Below are 27,000 nucleotides of genomic sequence, written 5' to 3'. Positions count from 1 at the left end.
ACTTTTATATTGATTTTCAAACTCTCCCCCACTATCATGGTCACAAGACACACCCTCCCTCACCCTGCCCTGCCCTCATGGTCAGCATCACCACCCTGGTCAAAATGTCCCTTATTTATTTCAAGGTTTGGTCATCCTGGCTGTGAGTTTCAGAGTTCCAGACATTTTCTAATTTCTCCCGTCACAGACAAAATTGCAAATGGATCCTAGTTAACAATTGTCTTTATATTATGATATGCAACATATGAACGAAAGTTTTGCAGTGCCATGATGGCAGTGCCAAGGTTCCAGTCTAGCAGTGCCAAGGTGCCCATGTTCCAGGGGGAGGGACGGAGTTCCACCCTGCCCTGACCACCCTGAGACATCCAAAGTCCCCCCCCCCCCCCCCCCACCCCCAACCCCCCCCCCCCCACCCACAGAAGGGTTTGCCTTTGTGTAGGGCGCCTGGCTGGGAACTCCCTGGGGAGATAATTAGATGCAGGGAGCCTGGTAGATTACGGGAGAGCCCGCCTATGTGGGCTTAAAACCAATTTTGGCGTGTGAGGCTTGGTCACACCCATTGTGGGCGGGAACTTGATTGCAATGCCTCACGAGGTCTGGATAGATCTCACAAGACATACTGCTGCTGGGAAGCCCATGGGAGGCTTCTCCCGGCATCTACCAGCTGCATCGCGCTCTCGTTGAGACGCAACATGGCCGGTAGATTCTGCCCATAATTAACATATGGAATGACTCAATTAATTCCCACATTGACATTGTGCCAGGATGGATACAGGATGGATATTCTCTTTGTGAGCACCAAGATTTGGCCTGATTAAGGACCATTTGTGACAGACAGATTTGTGTTTATATGGTGACTTCCATGATCACTGAACACCTTAAAATGTCAATGATGTGGTTTTGAAGAGTGGTCAGTGTCGTCATGTAGGAAACACAGCAGTCAATACTGAGCACAGCAAGCTCCCAAAAATAGCCGATGCTCAGATAATGGACTGGATTTCCTGGTCGCCGACACCGAAATCGCGTCCGGCCGGTGAATCCAAGTTTCTGACCAAATTGGCGGAGGTGCCGCTTTCGCGATTCTCCGCCCCCTCCAAAGTGGCATAATCTAGGAATACGCCGCACTACGTATCGACAGCCTCAGGACATTGCCCCGATGCTCCGCCCCCGACCAGCCGAGTTCCCGACGGCGGGGGTCTCTCATGTTCTCACCCGTCGGGAACTCGGCATTACTGCTGTGGACTCAGTCCAGCGCCGCCACAGTTAGGGGAGGGCCAATCCGCTGACGGGGGGGACATTATTCACGGCTGGGGGCACTGTGGGGGGGGGGGGGGGGGGGTGGCCCGGGTTGTGCGAGCTTGCCGAAGGGGGGGCTATTTTGTGGGTTGGGTCCACGAGCAGCCGCCACCATGTAGCTCGACGCGGCCGGGGCCTCTATGCTGCCAGCCTGCTAGCCCCCAGGAAAACGGAATCGTTGGCCGTTTTGCGCTGGTTTTTCTGGCGTGAGAGACCACTGTTCCCACGCCGGCGTGGGGACATAGCCCCAGAATCGGAGAATCCAGCCCCATGTATTTTGATAATGTTGATTGAGGGGTAAATATTTGTTAGCTGAACAGGGAACCCCCCACCCCTCCTCCGCCCCACCCATGCCCCCTACCCTTCTGCAAAATAGTGCCACAAGATGTTTTATGTTATTTCAGAGAAAGGTGGGCTTCGGTTTGATATTTCATCTCATCTAAAAGATAGTACAGCACTCCCTCAATTCCACACTGGATAACAGCCTATGTTTAGGTCCTGGAGAGGATCTTGAACCACCAACCTTTTGACTTTGAGATAAGAATTATAGAATCATAGAATCCCTACAGTGCAGAAGGGGACCATTCTGCCCATTGGGTCTGCACCAACCCTTCGACTATACCCATTTACACTCCCTCACCCAGCCTGCCTTATCCCCATAACCCCAAACCTGGACATTGAGAGGCAATTTAGCAGGGCCAATCTACCTAACCTGCACAACTTTGGAATGTGGGAGGAAACCGGAGCACCCGGGGAAACCCACTCAGAAACTGGGAGAACGTACAAACTCCGTACAGACAGAGACCAGGATTGAACCCGGGACCCTGGCTCTGTGAGACATCAGTGCTAACCACTGCACCGCTGTGCCGCCCCTTGTACCACCATGCCGCCCCTAAAGAGTACTACCCAACTGAACCATAGCTGACACATTATCATTCAATCAATATCAGAGTACTGTAGACATCCAGTTCATGTGCAAAAGCCAATAAATGCTAAACACAATGAACTACTTGGAAGGAGAGAGCATAGACAGTATCAGTAAAAACATTCTCAGTGTGATGATAACACATATATGTGTGGGTGGGTCAAATGTCATGATCTTTATCTCAAGTGAGGAAACTTTATTGTTTCCATCTGTTGCTGAAGTTCATTGGAGGTTATCATCACCACTGTTTTCAACGTGCAATAAGGTTGAAATTTTTAAACTGAACATTTTATTTGTAGCGTGTATGTAGCAAATCAGCTGCATCTGTCATTGAGTGAACCTCCAGTGTTTATTTCCCAATAGGTTCTTTCTGCATTGTCTGGAAAAGAACAATGATAATGGCCAAACTTTTCCGGCCATTCCCACTGTTGGGATCTTCTGGTTCCGCCAATGGCAATCCCTTGCCGCAGGTTCCCCAGTGGCTGAGGGTGTGACCAAGGGGAAAATCCATTGGCAGTGGCGGGATTAGGAGATCTTACCGCTGGCCAATGGCGGGTTCCCTCTACAAATCACGCAGAGAACTGAAAAATCCAGCCCAATGGGCAGAACTTTCTCATTTTCCGTCTGTGAACACAGATGGGAAAAGTGGAGTATAGCCCGCAGGCTGCACTACCAGCTCTTCCTGACACATTTTTAAACAAAAAAAAAACGTGATGGGGTGGGTCCCACGGCCAGCAACCTCGGCTCCTGACAGATCAGGAGGGGGGTATTTTTAAAAGACGTAAAGAAAATAAAAATAGAAGAGGACACTCCCAACCTCGGATTTCCCTGCATCACAGAATTCCCCCCCCCCCCACAGACATGTGGACCCCACAAACATGGAACCCTTATCACCTCTCCCACAGATCCACCCCAGCACTGTCCCCAGGCACTGCCCCCGGAACTGCCCGGGCATTGCCCCATGACCCCCTCCTTCTCCCTGGCTGGTTCTGATTGCCAGTTCCCTGTTTTTAAAAACTGGTTGTAAACCTTGCTGACATGATGTCACACTGCTGGAGGAGGGGTGATTTCCTACATGCTGGGGGGGATTTTACAGTGGGAAGGCCTGCTAATTATCTTAAAATGTATTTTATGTCACTGGCGGGGCGGCAGGGGAAATCCCACAGGCATAAAAATTGTTTTGGACTCCCCCCCCCCCCCCCCCCCCCCCCCCCCCCTCGATTCTCCGCCCCCTCCACCATTCCTGTCCCCTGAAGACAGGGGGTGGGAAACCCTCCTGGGAAACCCTCCCTAATGTGTTTTTTTCTCTATTTGCTCCCCTTCCTGATTTCCTCCCCTGATATTTAACAGAACAGTTTCAGAAATGGGCTGACCACCCATAACTCATGCCGCACGGCTGAATGCTACTTTTTTTTGTAAAATATTTTTATTCTCCATTTTCACATTTTCTTCAGAATTTACACCCCACCAACAAGCAGTAAACAGTAACAAATGCAAAGTCAATCCCCTTATCAACAACAACAATCTCATGCCCCCCCCCCCCACCACCCCAAACAATGCCCCACCTGATAATATAAGCATCAAATAAAACAAACCCTCCTACGTTGGGAAAAACAAAGGCAAAAAAAGAAAAAGGAATCAGGAATCGCCTATGGTCACTATTGACCTATAGAGACCCCCCCCAACATTCAATGCCATCCAATCCCTAAAAGAGTACCGTAAATGACACCCATGAATTATAATCCCCCCGACTCCTCCTCTCCACTTCCTCTTATAAAACTCCTCCCCCCAACCTCTGTTCCTTTCCCCCAACTTTCCACCCCGGCTGGACTCATCAGAACCTGTCGCAGCCCCTCCCCCCCCCCCCCCCCCCCCCCCCCCACCTCACTCCCGTTCACTGGCCGGCTAAACCGGCCAGCATGGCGGCCCCCGCCCGGGTCTCTTTCCCCCTTGCTCGGTCCCAGGAAAACCAAGAAATCCCCTTTAGCACACAAACCCCGCATACACACCCAAGCCCCAAAGAACCATCATTTCAAGCGAAAGTCCCATCTCTTCTCTTGCCAAATATATACAACGTTGGCTCGTTTAGCACATCCACCAACCGCAGTGAAAAAATACAGTTACATGGGCTACATCGATACATGTCCACTTCTCAATTCAGCCACAGTCCTTCTGCCTTCGCAAACTCCTCCGCTGCTTCCGCCGCCCGAAATAAAAATCCTTGCATTTGTAGGTCACCCTCAACCTAGCTGGGTATACTATGCCGCACTGCACCTTACTGATGTACAGTGCCTTCTTCACCCAGCTGAAGGCAGCCCGCCTCCTCACCAGCTCCACCTTGTAGTCCTGATATATACCAACTCCAGCCCACTGCACCACCCGCTTCTGCTTCTCCCAGCACAGGACCTTCTCCTTCACACTGTACCTACGAAAACACAGAGTCACTACTCTTGGCGGCTCACTCTCCTTTGGTACAGGCCTCCACGACCGATGAGCCCGATTCAGTTCAGATCGGGACGGATTATCCCCCTCCCCCAATAGCTTCGCCAACATCGTGACAAAATACTCAGTCGGCCTCGGGCCTTCCACTCCTTCGGGCAGACCCACAACCCTCAGATTCTGTCGCCTGGATCTGTTTTCCAAGTCGCCCATTTTGGCTCGCAGACCCTTGTTGATCTCTATCACCTTCCGCATCTCCTTCCCCATCAAGGTAATTTGATCACTGTGCTGCAATAATGTCTCTTCCACTTCCTTCAGTGTCTCACCTTGCTCCCGCACCTCTGCCACTGCACTCAATACCGCCGCCCTCACTGGGGCAATCGCCCCCTCCACCAGCACTTTCAATACCGCCCCCATTTCCTTCCTCATCGCCTTCATGTGTTTTGTGAACTGCCTTTTGAGTTCCACAGCCATCACCTTAGTCATTTCTTCAGCCATGGGCAATGCGGCCTCGTCTGGTGCCCCAGCCTCCACTTTCCTTGCCGTCCCCGCGGTGACCTTTCCACTCCCTGACGGACTTTCAGCCGCTTTTTTTACGGCCGTTCTTTTACTTATTTTTGACATTTCCCTTCACTGTGCCTTCTCCCTGCTTTTGCCGCCTCCGTTGCCCCTGGGACCGGGCGTTAAACCCCGAAAATGCCGTTGCCGAACGGGAGCCCTCCAATGTGCGGTTGCCTCCCGTCCGCCATCACCGGAAGTTCCACCGGCTGAATGCTATTGTTAATAGAGAATTGGCAACCGTAGTTAAGTGAGCACTTCACAGCTCCCAAGTGGGTTCCCGTGGGTAGGTATGTCATGTAGCATGTGGGGGTTATTGCCTAGCATCCCAATCAGACCATGATGCTTGGACACTGTGCCTGAGCACTGCAGGAAGCAACACCATGAACGCAGAAGCCAACATCCAAACACCCAGGGGCTAGACGCCAGCACCGAGGACATCTATGCAACTAGAGGATGGGTGTGTGCACCAGGGAGAGGACCAGCGCCCCGGCCAGGGAACGTTACATGCACTGTCTGGGGTACAGAGTCTAGGGTCCGGTGACCAGGGACCCCCACTGCGGCCAGGGCGTGTCGAAGGTTGGGGATGTGGGGTGGGGGGGAGCAATGGGGAATGGAGGGTCCTGAATTGGAAGACACTGCTGGTCACCAGTCCCTCACCCTCTCCAACTCCTTACAGATATTACATGGGATGGTGATATCTTGGACTCCGCAGAGACTGACCTCGCGGTGCTGCTGGCAGGCCAGGCAGCCAGACACCGGAGAAAGCAGTGGCAGAGGCGTCAACAGAGGATTGAGGCAGCGGTCCATGTGCAGGCCCCCGTCTCACACCCTGAGGATCTGGCCGTCCATCAGGCCAGGGAGAGACCCAGAAGGGGGAGGCCAACGACGGCCTAAGGTATGCACGCACCGCTGGTCTTTCGAACAGATGGTGGACAATGTGTGCCGCAGGAGGCTCCGCCTCAACAAGCGGACGGCGTGGCACTTTGCCATGTAACCTGGTGCCACGTGGTTGATACCCACTCCCAGTGGCCATCAAGGTCACCCCACCCTTGAATTTCTACACCTCAGCATCTCACAAGCTACAGACCACAAGTACATCCGTGAGGTTTGGATGCCCTATTTGCCCAGGCAGCTAACTATATCAACTTTGGCATGAATTTGGTCCAACAATATGCCAGGGCAGCAGGATTCTCCACCATCGCCGGGATTTCCCAGGTCCAAAGAGTAATAGATGGCACACATGTCACCTTGCGCTTCCCAGGCGGTATGCAACAGCTACATCCTGGGGCAGTCGGACATTCCCAGCCTCTTCGAGGACCACCCCATGATGGCTGGTTTGCTCTTTGAGGATAAGGGGTACCTGCTGAGGACCTGGTTAATAAGGCCAGTGCGGAGGCCGGTGACCAATTCGGAGGCTCGATACAAAGTGACCCATACGGCCACCTGGGCTGTCATTGAGCGGTGCTTTGGACTCCTCAAAATGCGGTTCCAATGCCTCGACCGCTCTGGTGGTGCACTGCAGTACACAGCCCCAGAGGGCGGCCCACTTGGTGGTGGCCTGCTGTGTCCTCCACAACCTGGCACAGCAGCACGTACTGAGGACGGCGGGGGAGGAACATGTGGCCATGAAAATGGAGGACAGGTGGCAGGGGCGAAGGCCTGACAAGCCAAAGGCCCTCATCACCGCTCCCTTCACATAGGACGTGGCCTCGTCTGTCTTCGCAACCCCTCCCCCCATATCCCCCCTTCACACTCTCCTTCCATTCACCCCTACCGATTTCACCCACCCATCCCCCTCCACTCCCCCTCCCCTCTCCCCCTTTCCCCTTACCCATCTCCCTCTTCCCCCCTCTCCCTTCCCTCTCCCCATACCCCCTCACCCATTTCATCCCTAACCCCCCCCCCCCCCCCGCCCTGTTCCACCCTCACAGGGTCTGTGTAACATCACTCCAGGGTAATGGGACTGTGTTGGCACGTGTCAGCGGGTCACTGTCGAGGGCAGGTGGGTGATGATAACCTGCTGACAGCTGAGCCCTGGTGCTCCTCAATCTATGCCATAGTCTGATTCCTGCCTGTCTGCTGAGTGCTCGCTCACACCTATCACCTGCACGTTGGGTGTCTGGGTAGGGGGGGTGCCCAGGACCTCCATGCTCAGGAGGCTGGGGCAGGGGATTGGTGGTCGGTCCACATTGCGGGAGCAAGTGCCAGAGTTGCCATATATCTCAGGTGCAATGCTGTACATATGTGTCCCCAACTGCCCCTAGCTCACAATGGTGCCACCCCACCTTCCCCACCCCTCCTCTCCCATCCCCTCCCCCCACCACCCCTCCTATCCCCACCCTCCCCCTTTATCCCCTAGTGCAGCACCTCAATCTGCTTAGCTCTTTGTGCTCTACCGCTGCCTCTAGGTGTGTCCCCAAGATGCACATCAGAGGTGGAGGCAGCCTGCTGCCAACCGCGTGCCCTGGCCTTCGATGCCTCGGCACATTCTGTGGGCTGGCCCTGGGGCCGGAAGACCTCGGCCCACTTGCCAGCGGCACATGCCCCACCTTGTCACCCTTTTCTGGCGGTTGACTATAAGATGCATCGTTGGCGGGGGGGGGGGTTGGAACTCAGGGGAGCTGTTGGCCGCTATCACCACTCTGTAGGCTGGCTCTGGGTTGGCACCCAGCATCCCGTCATTCTGGTCGGTACCCATAGGCCCCTGAGGTTCACCTCGGGATGGAGGGGCAGCTTGACTCCCCAATTTTTGTAGCATGGTATAGATGCCCTTGGCGATGCTCCTCAGTGACTGGGACATGCTCTAAAGCACCCCAGCAATGCCCACCTGTGACTGGGACTCCTCCCCCAGTGACCGGGACATGCTCTGGAGTGCCTGCCTAAGACTGGGGCATGCTCCACAGCACCTCATGAAGGTCCACATGGGACTGGGGCAAGTCCCCCAGCGTCTGAGGCACGCTGTTGAGGCACTCAGCCATGGCCGTCACTGACTGAGGAACGCCTTGGACATCTCCACTCATGCTGTTGACATTGTGCACCAGGCTCTCCACTGCGGTCGCCACCCTAGTAGTGTTGGCCTCGGTGCCACGCATTGCCGAGGTGCTATCTCTTGCATCCTTAACCTCTGGGACTCCTCCAATTGACAATGGACCTGCTGGAGTGTTACTGACATCCCCCTCTGAATATCACGCCACAGTCTATCGACTGCATCAACTCCGGGTAAACCTGGCTCATTATCTGACTGGGACCCGGGTGGTTCCTAGGATCCAGCAGACCTCCGACTGCTGTCTCACCTGGGCATTCTTGCCTCCACCTGATGTGCGGCAGAAACTGTGTGGTGCTCACCAGAATGTGCCTCAGAACCCTGTCCACTATTATCGCCCACTGAGGTGTGTGTCTGCACTGGTGGAGGATGGGGATGACAGCTGTGCTGCGAATATAGTGGTCTTCTCGGAGCTCCCCTCCGAGGTGTTGTCATGGGAGACAGGGTGGGGGGTGGGGGAGACGACCGGATGGACTGGTACTGGTGGATGGAGATCCTGGGGGAAAATGGACATGTGGTCAGTGGGAGGAATGTGTCAGTCTGTATGGCATTATCAACTCACGTGTGACAGGTCATCTGGGTGGGGTCGATGGATACTCACCTCTGTGCCGTATGCCAATCTCTATGTCGGTGACCAATCTGTCCTCTGCCACCTCCACAACCTCGGGGGCCTGTTCCTTGTAGGGGGTGAGGATTCTGATGTCCGGCACTCCCCTGCTCGTCTGGGCCCTCTCCTGCCTGTTGTGGGCCAACATCTCCTGTGAGGACACGGAGGGGGCATCATGGGCCTCACGCTACGTTCATTGTGGATGGGGGAGAGGAGGTGGTGTGGAGTATGGGGGATGGGGAGTGTGAGGGGATGGATGGGGGGGAATAGGGGGGTGAGGAGTATGGGGGGCAGCATGGGCAGCATTGCTGAACATGGGTGGGCCAGGCACGGTACAGTGCTGGACAGAGGCGGTACCAGACGCATGCCCACAGAGGGGAGTGTTGGCGGGCGGAGGCGGGGGAAGGGGCATGGTCGGTGCCGGGGGAGGGGGGGTGTCAACCCAGGCTTGCGGCCCGGTGGAGGAGGTCGTTGAAAATCTTGCGGCACTGGGCGCTGGTCCTCCTGGTGATGCTTCCCGAGCTATGTGAAAGGGGCGGTGATGAGGGCCTTCCTGCCCCTCCCAGGCGGCACTGGCTGCCCTGTGGCTGACCCTCGGGGGAATAGGGCATCCCGTCCGGTCTTGACTGCGTCCAACAATCTAACCAGGATGGCATCCCTGAATCGTGGGGCTGGTCTCCTCGGTGGCATGGCAGCTCTGCAGAATTGGTTTGAGTGCTGCTCCCCCTTGTCAGCGGGGAGCTGGCGGGAAAAAGCCAGCAGGACCACCATTTGGGGCGTTAAGTCTGTGGGGCCTCGTTAAGTGGACCAATTAACATTTGATACCGGTAACGGTCATGCTGGGCCGATCGTCGAGAAGCTTGCAGCAGCTCCCGCCCTCTACCACACTAAGAAACTTTTCCATTAAATCGCGACCCCGTCAGGTGAATGCAAAAGATTGTTTTGGGTTATTTTGAGTACGAGCAGGGTATAAGGTTTCCCCGGTGTACTGCCAATATTTATACCTCAACAAACATCACAAAAGCAGATTACCTGATCCCTATTTCATTGCCGTTTGTGGGAGCTTGTTTTGAGTGAATTGCATTGGTTCTTGCATTACAACATTGATTTCTCTTCAAAAGCACTTAATTAGCTGGAAAACATTCTGGGATAATCTGATACCAATGGCCAGGATTTTGTGGCCCCAATGCAGCTGGTCTCACCAAGGCAAATGCTGTAAGCCACCCAAAATTTAATTGATATTGGTGGGAGCGGCAAATCCCTCCAGTGGTGGGGTGGGGAAATGCTGCCCATTATAAAAATGCTTCTTTCAGTTGATATGTAATATTAGAGCACATAGAATCATAGAATTTACAGTGCAGAAGGAGACCATCGAGTCTGCACCAGCTCTTGGAAAGAGCACCTTACCTAAGGTCCACACCTCCACCCTATACCCATAACCCAGTAACCCCACCCAACACTAAGGGTAATTTTGTACACTAAGGGCAATTTAGCATGGCCAATCCACCTAACCTGCGCATCTTTGGACTGTGGGAGGAAACCGGAGCACCCGGAGGAACCCCTCGCACACACGGGGAGAACATGCAGACTCCACACAGTGATCCAAGCCGGGAATCAAACCTGGGACCCTGGAGCTGTGAAGCAATTGTGCTAACCACAATGCTACCGTGTCGCCCTCATAGACCCCTCAGAAAAAGCAAGGCTATAATCAGGCAGTAAAGTGGGAGTTAGAGGTAGGGGAGGAGGCACAGAGATACAATAATTATCTTTCCAACTAAACACCCATCCACTGTGGCTGCAAGCAATAAAGGGAGCGCCTTGTTTGCATTTAGCTTGAGATACTAGTCTGAGATGGCCAGTAACAAAGTGGATATCAGCCAGAAAGCTTGGGTGGGATTTTCTAGCCCTGCCCACTGATGGGATCTTCTGGTCCTGCTGAAGTCAATGGACTTTTGGCTGGCTCACCGCATCTGCCGCGGTGGGATCCACCATGCCAAGGCCAGAAGAACCCGGCCCTTGTATACATTGCCTGACTGGACCTGCTTTCTCCACACCAGAAGAGAGGGAGGCTTTTGTGGACATACAGTTAAAGGTTAAATGTTTTAAGGATGTGGGGCTGGATTCTCCGTCGGCGGGATCCTCTTTCGCTGGCAGCGCACTCGTGCCCGTGGATTACCTGCCGGCGTGGGGGTGCCCAGAGTGGGAAACCCCATTGGCCGACTGCTGGGACGGGGGTTCCCGTTGCCGGCGGAGGCACGGCGCAGCAGAAAATGGATTGGGCAGGACGGGGAATCCTGCTCGTGGCGTCTAAACATTTAAATTAACTGCAGATGGGTTGAAAAAATGTCACAAGAAGCCCTGATGAGCTGGTGAGCAGTTTATAGACCATAAGATTTAAAAGATTCTCATCCTTGTTTTCAACTGCCTCAATGGTCCCGTCTCTCTCTATCTCTGTGATCTCCTTCAGGCCCACAACCCTCTGAGATCTCTGTACTTCTTCAATTCTGGTATTATGCACAAACCCAATTTTCATCTCTCCCTCATTGGTGCCTGTGCTTTCAGCTGTCGAGACCCAAAGCTTTAGAGTTCTCTCCCTAAACCTCCCTGTCTCTGTACCACTGCTCCTTTAAGATGCACCTTAATATTTACTTCCTTCGTCAAGCCTGTCCTAATTTTTAAATATATTTCTTCATGAGATGTGGGCATCGCTGGCTAGGCCAGTATTTATTGTACATCCCTAATTGCCCTTCAGAAGGTGGTGGTGTGGGCGCCACGGTGGCTCAGTGGTTAGCACTGCTGCCTACGGCTCTGAGAACCCGGGTTCGATCCCGGCTCTGGGTCACTGTCCGTGTAGAATTTGCACATTCTCCCCGTGCCTGCGTGGGTTTCACCCCCACAACTCAAAGATGTGCAGCGTAGATGGATTGGCCAGACAAGTGGCCCCTTAATTGGAAAAAATAAATAATTGGGTACTCTAATTTAAAAAAAGAGAAGGTGGTGGTCAGCTGCCTTCTTCAACTGCTGCAGCCCATGTGTCGTAGGAACACTCACAGTGCGTTTAGGAAGGGAGCTCCGAAGGATGGAACGGTGGTGCAGTGGTTAGCACTGCTGCCTCACGGCGCCGAGGGCCTGGGTTCAGTCCCAGCCCCGGATCACTGCCCGTGTGGAGTTTGCACATTCTCCCCATGTCTGCATGGGTCTTACCCCCCATAAACCAATGATGTGCAGGGTAGGTGGTTTGGCCACGCTAAATTGCCCCTTAATTTTTTTTAAATGAAGGGAGTTCCAGGATTTTGACCAAGCAACGTGATATATTTGAAGTCAGGGTGGTCTATAAACTGGAGGGGAACTTGCAGGTGGTGATGTTACCATCCATCTGGTAGAGGTCATGGGTTTGAAAAGTGCTGTCGAAGGAACTTTGGTGAGTTGCTGCAGTGCAACTTGTGGATTGTACACACTGCTACCACTGTGTGTCAGTACTGGAGGAAGTGAATAGTGATTGTTGGTGGATGGGTGCCAATCAAGTGGACTGTTTTGTCCTGGATAGTGTTAAACGTTTTGAGTGTTGTTGGAGCTACGCTCATCCAGGCAGGTGGAGAGTATTCCATCACACTCCCGACTTGTGCCTTGTAGATGGTGGAGAGGCTTTGGGGAGTCAGGAGGTGAGTTACGCACTCCAGAATTCCCAGCCTCTGTCTGCTCTTGTCGCCGCAGTATTTATTTTTAAAATCTTTTTATTCTCCTTATTTTCAACATTTCCATGAAATAAGCAAAAGAAAAAACAAACAAAAACAAATACAATAGCAATCCCCCAAACAAAAACAGCACCCCTTCAATATACAGACTGAAACATCCACCCGTACATTCCAGGTAAAAAAAAATTAACAATCAGTAAACAGTGTAATCAAAAACAATAGCCCCAGCTCCCCCTTCCCCACCCTCAATGTTCGATGGCAACCAATTCTCGATTTGAGTGCATAATAAATGTGCTGATATGCATATGCACATCAATGTACACAGTTATCAATCAATGTATATAAGTAGCGGTACGACCTCCGACCAGCAGGTGGTGATATAGATCCACCATGTGACTTGAGAGATTTGGCAGTTGGTAGTGAGTCGTGCTAGAGGACAGTCGCATTAGAAGTAGCTCCAGCAGAATTCACTGAATTTATTAGTTACCGTTTATATTATAGATCGTTAGTTATCCTTCCACGTGTTAATCTTGCTAATAAATTACCTTACTAGTCCAGGAACTAGATGTTTTGTGTGCATCTGTAATACAGAAATAACATAAGAGCATAACAATAAACAGTCCCTATGAATTGTAGAACCTTTCCTTCATCCCCCTCAGCTCAAACTTCACCTTCTCGAAAGGCAGAAATTCGAGTAGATCCCACCGCCATGCCGAGGCACAGGGAGGAGAAGCTGACCTCCACCCCAACAGGACCCACCTCCAGGCAATCAGCAAGGCAAAGGCTAAAACATCTGTCCCCACATCCGGATGCAGCTCAGACTGGTCTGACATCCCGAGAATGGCTTCTCGGGGCCCTGGTGCCATGTTCATGTGTACCACCCCCTAGTTGACACTGAAAACCTCCGTCCAATACTTCTCCAGCTTCGGACAGGACCAAAACATTCATACATGGTTTGCGGGGCTCCTCCTACAGCGCTCACATATGTTCTCCGCTCCCTCAAAGAGTCGGCTCATCCTCGCCCTCTTCAGGTGCACCCTATATACCCCTTTTCCAAGTTCAATTTGTATCCTGAAAAATACCTAAATATTCGGAGAAGTTCCATTATGTTCCCCATGTACTCGACTCATATATATATAAAACGATAAATCGTCCACATACAGAGACTCCCTATGTTCCACTCCCATCCATACTATTCTTTTCCACAGTCCCAAGCTCCTTAAAGCGATGGCCAAAGTCTCTATCGCTAATGCAAATAACAAAGGGGACATAGGACACCCCTGCCTGGTCCCCCTGTGCAGAGCAAAATACCCCAAACTCATGTTGTTTGTGCGGTCACTCGCCATCGGTTCCTTATATAATAGCCACACCCATTCCATAATTTCCGCCCGATCCCAAAGCTCTCAAGAACCGCCATTAAATACCCCCATTCTTCTTCATCAAATGCCTTTTCCACGTCTAGGGCAACTACCACCTCCATCTCCTTTCCCTCAGGTGGCGTCATGATTACATTTAAAACCCTCCTAATATTTGAGAATAGCTGCCTTCCTTTCACGAACCCCGTCTGGTCCTCCCCTATCACCTACAGGAGGCACTCCTCCAACCTAACCGCCAGTACCTTCACCAGTATCTTTGAATCAATATTCAGTAGTGATATAAGCCTGCTAATGCACCTCGGCTGATGCCTTCAACACCGCCGCCTTCATTAGGGCACTCGCCTTCTCCACCAGCATCTTCAATGCTGCCAACATCTCCTTCCTCATCACTTCCATGTGCAATGCAAACTGTTTTCAAATTCCACAACCTCGGTCATCTTTTCTACCGTGAACAGTGCGGCCCCACCCAGCCTCCCCCATCTTTCCAGTTGCTGAGCTGACCCTCTCGTTCAACGGTGAACCTTCACTCGCTCCCTTCTTCACGGCGGCTTTCTTTTGGTTTTTGTACATCCCCCTCCTTCCTCATGTCTTCCTTCACTTATTTGATGAAAAATTGCCCCTGGGACCGAGAATTAAATTCTAAAAAATAAAGCCTCGAGCAAGAGCCACCCAACGTGCAACTTCCTCCTACATGCTGCCACTGGAATTCTCACCACAATATTTATATGGCTTGTCCCAGTCAGTTTTTGGTCAGTGGTAACTACAGGATGTTGATAGTGGTGATTCAACAATGATAATTCCACTGACTGTCAAGGGGAGATGGTTACGTTCTTTTTTTTTGGAGATAATAATAATAATCTTTGTTGTCACAAGTAGGCTTACATTGCAATGAAGTTACTGTGAAAAGCCCTTAGTCACCACATTCTGGTGCCTGTTCGGGAACACAGAGGGAGAATTCAGAATGTCCAAATCACCTAACAGCAGTCTTTCAGGACAAGTGAGAAGAAATCGGAGCACCCGGAGGAAACCCATACACAGACACAGGGAGAATGTGCAGACTCTGTATAGACAGTGACCCAAGCCGGGAATCGAACCTGGGACCCTGCCGCTGTGAAGCAACAGTGCTAACCACTGTGCTATCGTGCTGCCCATGGTCATTGCTTGACAGTTGTGTGGCAATGGTACTTGCCACTTACCAGACCAAGTCTGGATATTGTCCAGGTCTAGCTGCATATAGATGTGTGGACTGCTTCAGTATCTGAGGATTCATGACTGGTGCTGAACATGAACAACCATCCACAAACATCCCTATTTCTGACCTTATGATGGAACAGCTGAAGATGATTTGGTTATGGTGGAACAGCTTGAGATGATTTGGTTATGATGGAACAGGTGAAGATGATTTGGTTATGATGGAACAGCTGAAGATGATTTGATTATGATGGAACAGCTGGAGATGATTTGGTTATGGTGGAACAGCTGGAGATGATTTGGTTATGGTGGAACAGCTGGAGATGATTTGGTTATGATGGAACAGCTGGAGATGATTTGGTTATGATGGAACAGCTGGAGATGATTTGGTTATGGTGGAGAGCTGGAGATGATTTGGTTACGATGGAACAGCTGGAGATGATTTGGTTATGATGGAACAGCTGGAGATAATTTGGTTATGATGGAACAACTGGAGATGGTTGGGCCAGGACACTACCCTGAGGAACTCCTGCAGTGATGTCCTAGGATTGAGATGACAGACCTCCAATAACCAAAACCACCTTTCTTTGTAATCAAAGCAAAATATTATGAATGCTGGAAATCTGAAATAAAAACCAAAAATGCTGGAAATGCTCAGCAGGCCTGGTAGCATCTGTGCAGAGAAAAACACAGCTCTGAGGAAGAGTCATTCAGACTCAAAACATTAACTCTGTTTCTCTCTCCACATGCTGCCAGACCTGCTGTGTTTTACCAACATTTTCTGTTATTATTCCATCTTCCTTTGTGCTAGGTATGACTCCAACCAGCGGAGAGTTTGCCCTTGATTCCCATTGACTCCAGCTTGCTGGGCTTTCTTAGTGCCATACTTGGTCTAATGCAGCCTTGAAGTCAAGGGTAGTGCCTCCCATCTCACCTCTTGAATTCAGCTCTTTTGTCCATCTTTGGACCAAGGCTGCAATGAGGTCAGGAACTGTGTGGCCCAGGTGGAACTGAGCGTCAACTGAGAGCAAGTTATTGCTGAGTAATTGGCATTTGATGGAACAGCTGATAACACTTTCTATCGCTTAATTGATGACCACGAGCTTACTGTTGAGGCGGTAATTGGCCAGGTTGGATTTGTCCTGCTTTTGTGTTCAGGACATACCTGGGTAATTTTCCACATTGCTGGGTAGATGCCGTGTTGTAGTGTACTGGAACAGTTTGGCTAGGAATTTGGCTAGTTCTGGTGCGCAAGTCTTCAGTGTTATTGCTTGAATATTGTCAGGGCCCATAGTTTTGCAATATCCAGGGATTTCAGCGATTTCTTAATATCATGTGTATTGAATTGGCTGAACACTGGCAATTGTAATGCTGGGGACCTCAGGAGGAAGCCAAGTTAGATCATCCACTCGGCACTTCTGGCGTAAGATGACTGCAAATGCTTCAGTCTTTTCTTTTGTGCTGATGAGCTGGGCTCCCCCATCATTGAGATTGGGGACATTTGCATCATAATTATCCACCACTATTCATGACTGGATGTAACTGGACTTAGATCTGATCAATTGGGATCGCTTAGATCTGTATTGCATGCTGCTTCCGTTGCTTGATAGGCAAGTAGTCCTGTGTTCACCAGGTTTACACCTCATTTTTAGGTATGCCTGATGCTTCTCCAGACATGTTCTCCTGTGCTCTTCATTGAACCAGGGTTGATCCCCAGGCTTGATGGTAAAGTGGGGGATATCCCAGGCATATCTACAGATTGTGGTTATATACAATTCTTCTGTTGATAATGGTCCACAATGCCTCATGAATGCCCAGTTTTGTTCGAAATCTATCCCATTTAGCTCAGTGGCAGTGCCACACAACACGATGGAGGGTATCCTCATTGGGAAGTCAGAACTTTGTCTCCACTTGGACTGTGCGGTAGTCATTTCTACCAATGTTGGCATGGATAGATGCATCTGCAACAGATAGATTAGTGAGGATGAGGCCAAGTAGGTTTTTACCTTTTATTGGTTCTCTCACCAAGTCCAGCAGTTATGTCCCTTAGGACTCAACCAGCTCAGTGTATAGTGGTGCTATCATACCGCGGTGATGAACATTAAAGTCGCCCACTGTAAAATCTCTTATTTTACTTCCAAAATAAGGTAACCAGTCCGGTTGAATAGAGGTGTCCAAAACACAATTTTATTGCTAAATATTCACTTATTACACTTACATAAAAACTGAATCAAAACTTAGATCAAAATAATACATAAACTTGGCAAGACATAGCAAAAAAGCGTTAAAACATAAACACAAGAAAAATGAAAAGAAAATGCTTTGAAAATAGAAGTAATTTCAACAGATGCTTCAAGAATTCTGGAAGGCTAGAATTCAAGAACAAAACCTCGCCCACAAGGTCTTACTTTGAAGGGAATTCATATCTATGGTGGAACTCATTATTTACTCTCATTGGTTCTAATTCTCAGCTGAGGCTTTATGATTTATTCAAACAACTGTCTGTCACTTAGAACATGATTTATTACCCAGGCATTGGTCATTACTTAAGATTCATTAATGTCTATCAAATTAATTAAATGTCTACGTGCACCCTCCACCTATGCCATCCCTCCAAAGATAAGGAGCTGGATTCTTCATCGTCGGGATGCTCCATTTTGCCGGCAGCCCGGGGGTTTCCCGACAGTGTGGGGCTGCCCCACAATGGGAAACCCCATTGACCAGCCGGCGAAAGGGAGCATCCTGCTGGCGTGCTGAACCAGAAATCTGGCGCGGGACGGAGAATCCAGCTCATGGTACTTGCATTAGCCTTGCTTTTTTATAAGACTATGCTACATTCTCATTTTGTTGCTAAGACTATGATACATTCTTATTACTAAATGTATTGTGGAACAATGGTCTTCATTACGAAGGCTTTTATGCAACTTCTCTTGAAACAATGTCAGCTTTGTACAGCAATTCTCATATTTTGATCTGAAACCCAGGACATGGGATTCTGTGACCCTGGGCCGGGTCGGAGAATTGGCGGGGGGGGGGGGGGGGGGGGGGGGGGGCACGATTCACACGATGTCGGTCCGACGATCCTCCAGCGCAGTTGGCACAGTGCCGGTCAGGGGCCGCTCTACGTGCCCCCCCCCCCCCCAGGCAATTTTCTGCGCGGGGTGGGCCAAGTGGCAGCCGAGATAGGCCGAGTCCCGTCGGTGCAGTGCACATGTGGTCCTACCCAGTGGGACCTCAGCATCCATCCTGCAGGGGGCGGCCTGGTGAGGGGAGGGGGCCGGTCCGACCCCATGGGGGGGGGGGGGCCTCCACCGTGGCCTGGCCCACGATCGGGGCCGACTGATTGGCAGGCCAGCTTCTCCTGGTGGGGGCCTGTTTTACTCCGCGCCAGGCCCCTGTAGCTCTACGCCATGCTGTGTTGGGGCCGGCACGGAGAAGGAAACTAGCGCGCATGTCCGAGTTTTGCGGCGGTCGTAACACGCATGCGCGAATTCGCACCAGCCACATTGGCATGCGCAGACCCGCAGCGCCCGTTTGACGCCGGTATCGGCAGCTGGAGCTGCGTGAGTCGCTCCTGTCCTGGCCCCCTGTGGGGCGCAGGATCGCTGACCCTGGGGGCCTGTTGACGCTGTCATATAATGCGACGGCATTTACAACTGTGTCAACACTTAACCTCAGGACCAGAGAATCCCGTCCCATGACTTTGGCTTTGTGAATATTCCATTTTCAGCCTAAGTACTGAATTTAAAAATGATCTTGCATCAGTTCTTAATGGTCCCAAATGAATCAATGAAGCAATCAATAAATCTGTAATCTATCACCCACCCAGAGCACATTTTGTGCCACTGCCATCCTCAGTGCTTCCGACAAATGGTGTTCAACATGGAGGAGTACTGAGTCATCATCTGAGAGGAGATAGTAGGTGGTAACCATCAGAAGGTTTCCCTGCCCATGTTGACCTGAGACAGGGTCCAGAGTCACTGCTAGGACTCCCAGGGAAACTCCCTCCTGACTGTATACCACTGTGCCACCACCTCAGCTGGTCTGGACTGCTGGCAGGATAGAACATGCCCAAGTGTCGTCATGGAGAAGGGTGGTGGAAGCAGATTCAAGGGTAACTTTCAAAAAAGAATGGGTTAAACATGTAAAGGGAAAACAAATTACCGGGTATGAGGAAAGAGCAAGGTAGTGAAATTAATTATGATGTGGAGATGCCGGCGTTGGACTGGGGTGAGCACAGTAAGAAGTCTTACAACACCAGGTTAAAGTCCAACAGGTTTGTTTCAAACACGAGCTTTCGGAGCACGGCTCCTTCTTCAGGTGAAGAAGGAGCCGTGCTCCGAAAGCTCGTGTTTGAAACAAACCTGTTGGACTTTAACCTGGTGTTGTAAGACTTCTTACTGTGAAATTAATTGGCTAGCTCTGCTAATGAACTGGCATCTGCGTGAAATTCCAAATATCCTTCACCTGTGCTGTATCATTCTTTGTTTCCATGTGGCTCCTCAGTGATCGCTTCTGCTGGGGACCTGGTTAGTGATTGAATACTCATTGGAATGGTGATGGTGAGGGTGGCACGGTGGCACAGTGGTTAGCACTGCTGCCTATGGCACTGATGGCCCGGGTTCGATCCCGGTCCCGGGTCATTGTCCGTGTGGAGTTTGCACATTCTCCCCATGTCTGCGTGGGTTTCACCCCCACATCCCAAAGGTGTGCAAGATAGGTGGATTGGCCACACTAAATTGCCCCTTAATTGGAAAAAAACATTTGGGACTCTTAATTTATATTAAAAAAGAAAAAAAAAGGAATAGTGATGGTGGTGTTTGGGATGTTGTCTGTAAGGTATGATCTCGTGAATGTGAATATGTCAGGCTGTTGCTTGACTAGTCTGTGGGATAGCTCTCCCAATTTTAGCACAGGTCCCCAGATGTCAATAAGGAGAACATTACAGGATCGACAGGACTGCATGTGCCGTTGCCATTTCCGGTGCCTAAGTCGATGCCAGGTGGTCTGTCGGTTTCATTCCTTTTAGATGTCATAGCAGTTTGACACTGAGTGGCTTGTCATTTCTGAGTCAAGCACATAGCTTTAGGTCTGTAGTCCAGACCAGGTAAGGACAGCAGATTTCCTTCCCTAAAGAGTATGGCATTAGATAGCAATGGTTTTGTGGCCCCCAATAGACTAGTTTTTGATTCCATATTGATTAATTGAAGTTAAATTCCACCATCTGCTGTGGTGAGATTGGAACCTGTGTCTCTGGAGCATCAGCCCAGGATTCTGGATTACTAGTCCTGTGACATTACCACTAAGCTACTGCCTCCCGCTAATATCTCCTTATGTAGCTCTGTGTAAAAATCTGCCTGATTACACTCCCGTGAAGTGCCTTGGGATGTTGTACTATGTTAAAGGAGACATCTGATTGTAATTTGTTGCTGTTTGTCTGGAATTGCATCCCACACAGCTTCAAACTCAGGAGGTAAAGGCTGCTTTTTCACATAGCGTCTCTCTGGAATGGTTTGTACAGCTGTGAAGGCAAAATTGTGCATATCAGTGCCATGCTCTGTTACTGCCAGCTGCTAGAATCGGAGCTCCTGGAGCATCAATTCCACTTTAATCTTTTAAGGATTAATAACGTTGGATCCTTTCTTCTTATTTAAAAATCATTGCAAGGCTATTCGTGGAGATAGTGGCTAGTTTCAGTGATGCTGCGAATACAGCTGTGATATTACGAATTAAGGATAATCTGGACACCAGGGATATTGCGTGCCGAGCTGCACTTGCTGACAGCTCAGCACAGTATGTTGTATGATGGTGAAACTGTTCAGTGACGTCTCAAAGCTAAGCCTGACAACACTTGAAAGCCAAAATGCTGAATGCCAGAATATGTTTCTTCATTGATTGTTTTAAAGCTAACCAAAAAATAATACTATCAATTAGCAATTACTGTACAGCCGGCACATTCCTTACAATAACTACTGAACATAATCCCCAAGTATTGAACAATTAATTAAAATAAAGGCGTTGACAGCTTTTTTTCCCCAGTGATTACATTAATAGTGTACAGTCTCATGCTGACAAACCAATTAACTGTTTTTTTTAAACAAACAATTTTATTGAGGTATTTTTCGGCATTGTAAACTGTTACAGATAACAAAAAAAAAAGCAAAAATGTGCAAACATCAACGTAAAATCAATACTTCAATCAAACCATACTGCACAAGCCCGCTCCTCTCCCATAGACACTACCCGCCAATTTATCCCTCCGACTCTACTCTAATCTCTCCCGCCCCCCTGCCGACGTTCACTCTCCCGCGAAGAAGTCAATGAATGGTTGCCACCTTCGGGCGAACCCCAGTACAGATACCCTCAAGGCGAACTTAATTTTTTTCCATACCCAGAAAACTTGACATGTCCGAAAGCCATAGTTCGGTCTTCAGGGGTTTTGAGTCCCTCCATGCCCGCATTATTCGCCACCGGGCTATTAGGGAAGCAAAGGCCAAAACATGGGCCTATTTCTCACCCTGGACTCCCGGGTCCTCCGGAACCCCAAAAATTGCCACCCTGGACCCATCGCCACCCTTGTTTTTAGCACCCGGGACATGATCCCCACAAATCCCTCCCAATACCCCCTAATCTTAGGACATGCCCAGAACATGTGAACGTGGTTTGCTGGTCCTCCACCGCATCTAACGCACTTGTCCTCTACCCCAAAGAATTTGCTCATCCGAGCTACCATCATGTTGGCCCGGTGAACGACCTTAAATTGAATCAGGCCGAGCCTGGCACATGTTGTGGTTGAATTTACCCTACTCAGGGCTTCTGCCCACAGCCTGTCCTCCATCTCCCCGCCAAGCACCTCCTCCCATTTGAGTTCCAGTTCCTCCGTCTGGGACTCTTCCCCCTTCATGAGCACCTTGTAAATATCCGAGACTCTACCCTCTCCTCCTTCTCCTCTAGAGACTATTCTGTCTTGGATCCCTATTGGTGGGAGGCGTGGGAAGGATGGGACCTGTCTGCGGACAAAGTCCCGCATCTGTAAGAACCTAAAGTCATTTCCCCTTACCAGCCCAAATTTCTCCTCCAAACCCCTCAGACTCGCAAAGCTCCCCTCCAGGAACATATCGCCCACCCTCATCACCCCCGCCCGCCGCTATGTTCAAAACCCTCCATCCATGTTCCCGGGGGCAAACCGATGGATATCACATATTGGAGCCCAGACAACCCTACATGCCTCCTCCATTGGCCCCATATCCGCAGGACCGCCCCCACTACCGGGCTGGTGGAGTACCTGGCCGGCGACAGCGGTAGGGGAGCCGTGACCAGGGCTGCCAAACTGGTGCCCCTGCACGAAGCTGCCTCCACCCGCTCCCAGATAGACCCCGTACCCACCATCCAATTCCTTATCATGTCTATGTTAGCCGCCCAGTAGTAGTTGATCCAACTCGGTAAAGCCAGCCCTCCCTCGCTGCGGCTCCTTTCAAGCATCACCTTCTTCACCCGCGGGGATTTTCCCGCCCAGACAAAGCTCATGATGATTTTGCAAGTCCTTTTGAAGAAGGACCGTTGGATAAAGATCGGGAGGCACTGGAAGATGAACAGGAATCTAGGGAGGATTGTCATATTTACAGTCAGAACCCTCCCCGCCAGTGACAGCGGGAGTGCATCCCATCTCCGAAACTCCCTCTTCATTTGATCCGCCACTCTAGTCAAATTTAACTTGTGCAGCCTGCCCCAGTCTCGTGCCACCTGCATCCCCAAGTACCGGAAACTTTCCTCAACCAGCCTAAATGGCAGCTCCCTCAGTCTATTCTCCTGGCCCCTTGCCTGCACCACAAACATCTCACTCTTGGCCATATTTAATTTGTACCCTGAAAACCGGCCGAACTTCCTCAATGTTTCCAGTATATTTTCCATCCCGGCCAGTGGGTCCGACACGTACAGGAGCAGGTCGTCCGCATAGAGAGAGACCCTATGTTTCCCCCCCCCCCCTGGTCATTCCCTTCCACCCCTTTGCAGCTCTCAATGCAATCGCCAACGGCTCTATGGCCAGCGCGAACAGCAACGGGGAGAGTGGGCATCCCTGTCTGGTCTCGCGATGTCGTCTGAAATAATCTGACATTATCCTGTTCATCCTCACTCTAGCTTTTGGGGCCTGGCACAATAGTCTGACCCAATTCACCAGTCCCTCCCCGAACACAAACCGTCCAAGCACCTCCCACAAATAGCCCCACTCCACCCGGTCGAAGGCCTTCTCAGCGTCCATTGCCACCGCTACCTCCACCTCCTTGCCCGTCGGGGGCATCATGATCACATTAAGCAATCTTCTCAAGTTAGCTGCCAGCTGCCTGCCTTTCACAAACCCTGTCTGATCGTCCTCAATCACCTCCGGTACGCAGTCCTCAATTCTAATCGCCAGGACATTTGCCAGGAGCTTGGCGTCTACATTGATCAGGGAGTTTGGTCTGTATGACCCGGAGAATTCCGGGTCCTTGTCCCGCTTCAATATCAGCATGATGGTGGCTTGCGACATCGTCGGCGGCAGGGTCCCTCTGTCCCCTGCCTCATTAAAAACCCTAGTCAAGACCGGTCCCACTATCTCCGAGAACTTCTTGTAAAACACTACTGGGTATCCATCCGGCCCCGGGGCTTTCCCCGACTGCATGGCTTTTAGGCCCCTCAATACCTCCTCTGCTCTAATCGGGGCCCCCAGCCCACCCACTAGTCCCCTGCCTACTTTTGGGAATGTTAGCCCGTCCAGGAACCTTTTCATCTCCTCCGGCTCTTCCGGGGATTCTGAAGTATACAGCTTACTACAGAAGTCCCGGAATACCTTATTCAGTCCTGCCGTGTCCTCCGCTCTGCTCCCCTCCCCATCAATCACTCTACATATTTCTCTGGCTGCCTCCCTCTTCCTGAGTTGCTGCGCTAGCAATCTGCAGGCCTTCTCCCCATGCTCATACACCACTCCCCTCACCTTCCTAAGTTGTTCCACGGCCCTACTCGTGGATAGCACCCCCAGTTCCGCCTGTAATCTCCGTCTCTCCCTGAGTAGGTCCTCCCTCGGGGACCCCGCATGCTCCTCGCCTATCCGATAAATTTCCCTATCCAATCTGTCCATTTCTGCTCTGTCCGCCCTTACCCTGTGAGCCCGAATGGAGATCAGCTCCCCCCTCACTACTGCCTTCAACGCCTCCCACAGGGTCGCTGTGAAACCTCCCCCGTATCGTTCACCTGCAAGTAGTTTTGCGTACACTTCCAAAGTCTCTCACGTATCCCCTCCTCCGACAACAATCCTACGTCTAACCTCCATTGCGGCCGTTAGTAATGCCCCCCCCCCCCCGACCTGCAGGTCCACCCAGTGCGGGGCATGGTCCGAGATAGTGATTGCCGAATATTCCGTATTCTTTTTTTTTATAAATGTTTTTATTCAGTTTTCATATTTTATATTGAACAAATTACAAATTGTTAGGAGAGAAAAAAAAAACAAACACGCAAAAATTAACATACATATTTACAGGTAAGCATCTTCGTAGTAGTAACTGCGCCCCCCCCCCCCCCCCCCCTCAACATGTTTATTTAGTTTGGTTTTGGGCCTTAGCTAGCCATCGAACCCCCGTAACGAACCTGTAGCCCCCCCCCCCCCCCCCCCCCCCCCCTCCCGCTACCTTCCCCCGACTATTCTTCCTCTTGTACATTGGCCACAAATAGGTCCCGGAACAGTTGCATGAATGGCTCCCACGTTCTGTGGAAGCCGTCGTCCGACCCTCGGATGGCAAATTTGATTTTCTCCATTTGGAGAGATTCCGAGAGGTCGGACAGCCAGTCCGCAGCTCTGGGCGGTGCTGCTGACCGCCAGCCAAACAGGATTCTACGGCGGGCGATCAGGGAGGCAAAGGCAAGGGCGTCCGCCCTCCTCCCCAGGAATAGATCTGGCTGTTCTGAAACCCCGAAGACCGCCACTATCGGGCATGGCTCCACCCTCACTCCCACCACTTTGGACATAACCTCGAAGAAGGCTGTCCAGTACTCCACGAGTCTGGGGCAAGACCAGAACATGTGGGCGTGGTTGGCCGGGCCTCTTTGGCACCGTTCACATCTGTCTTCCACCTCCGGGAAGAACCTACTCATACGGTTTCTCGTTAAGTGGGCTCTATGTACCACTTTTAGTTGCGTCAGGCTGAGCCTTGCGCACGTGGAGGTGGAGTTGACCCTATGCAGTGCTTCGCTCCAGAGTCCCCACCCTATCTCCATCCCCAGGTCGTCCTCCCATTTCCTCCTTGTTGCGTCCAGTACGATGTCGTCCCTATCTACCAGTCGGTCATACATGTCACTACAGTTCCCTTTCTCTAGGATACTTGCGTCCAGTAGGTCTTCCAGTAGTGTCTGTCGTGGCGGTTGTGGGTACGTCCTTGTCTCCTTTCGTAGGAAGTTTTTGAGCTGCAGGTACCGTAGCTCGTTCCCCCCAGCTAGCTGAAATTTCTCTGTCAGAATATTCCGTATTCTTTACCTCCACTACACAGTACCTGCTCAAGATAAAAAAATCAATCCTAGAATATACTTTATGAACATGTGAGTAAAACGAGTAGCCCCTTCCTGTCGGCTGTCTGGCTCTCCATGGGTCCACTGCCCCCATTTACTCCATGAACCCTTTCAGCTCCCTTGCCATTGCTGGGAGTCTACCCGTTCTGGGACACGACTGGTCCAGCCCCGGGTCAAGGACCGTATTAAAGTACCCCCCCCCTCCCCCCCATTATCTTTTTTTTTAAATAATTTTATATTAAAATATTTAGGAAATATAAACATCACAACAATATTAACAAAACAACCGCGGCAAAAACCCAAGAACAGCACCCACCCAACTTCAAAAGCAACTGCAAACAAAAGAAAAAACAAAAGAACACCCAAGCAACAAAAGGGAAAGAGATAACACCCGCCACATCCCACAAACCCATGTACACAGTTTTCCCTCCCACCGACCCAAACCCCCCCCCCCCCCCCCCCCCCTCCGGGTTGCTGCTGCTGCCAGCCTATTTCCCTACCGTTCCGCCAGGAAGTCCAGGAAAGGCTGCCACCACCTAAAGAACCCCTGTACTGATCCCCTCAGGGCAAATTTCACCTTCTCCAATTTAATGAACCCCGCCATATCATTGATCCAGGCCTCCACGCTTGGGGGCCTCGCATCCTTCCATTGGAGCAAGATCCTCCGCCGGGCTACTAGGGATGCAAAGGCCAGAACACCGGCCTCTTTCGCCTCCTGCACTCCCGGCTCCACTGCAACCCCAAAAATTGCGAGTCCCCAGCCTGGCTTGACCCTAGATCCCACCACCCTCGACACCATCCTTGCCACCCCCTTCCAAAACTCCCCCAGCGCTGGGCACGCCCAAAACATATGGCGTGGTTCGCTGGGCTCCCCGAGCACCTAGCACACCTGTCCTCGCCCCCGAAAAACCTACTCATCCTCGTCCCAGTCATGTGGGCCCTATGCAGCACCTTGAACTGTATGAGGCTAAGCTTCGCACAGGAAGAGGAGGAATTCACTCTCTCCAGGGCATCCGCCCACGTCCCCTCCTCAATCTCCTCACCCAGCTCCTCTTCCCATTTACCCTTCAGTTCCTCCACCGAGGCCTCGTCTACCTCCTGCATTACCCGGTATATGTCCGAAATCCTCCCTCCTCCAACCCACACCCCCGAGAGCACCCTGTCCCGTACCCCACGTGGGGGCAACAAGGGGAACCCCTCCATCTGCCGCCTGGAAAACGCCCTCACCTGCATGTACCTAAACATGTTCCCCGGGGGGAGCCCAAACTTCCCCACTAACTCCCCCAAGCTCGCGAACCTCCCCACCACAAACAGGTCCCTCAACCTCCTAA

General features: G+C 51.2%; 1 protein-coding gene across 3 annotated transcripts in view; it reads left to right on the top strand.

Moving 5' to 3' along the window:
- The window catches only part of smpd3 (sphingomyelin phosphodiesterase 3), a 553,709-nt gene that overhangs the window by 334,422 nt on the left and 192,287 nt on the right, over positions 1 to 27,000 (top strand). The gene's annotated exons all lie outside the window — the stretch shown is intronic.

The sequence above is a fragment of the Scyliorhinus canicula genome, chromosome 9 (genome assembly GCF_902713615.1).
Source record: "Scyliorhinus canicula chromosome 9, sScyCan1.1, whole genome shotgun sequence".
In the NCBI taxonomy this organism is placed as follows: domain Eukaryota; kingdom Metazoa; phylum Chordata; class Chondrichthyes; order Carcharhiniformes; family Scyliorhinidae; genus Scyliorhinus; species Scyliorhinus canicula.
The sequence above is the reverse complement of the archived record's forward strand: the minus strand, read 5'-3'. Positions and strand labels throughout refer to the sequence as shown.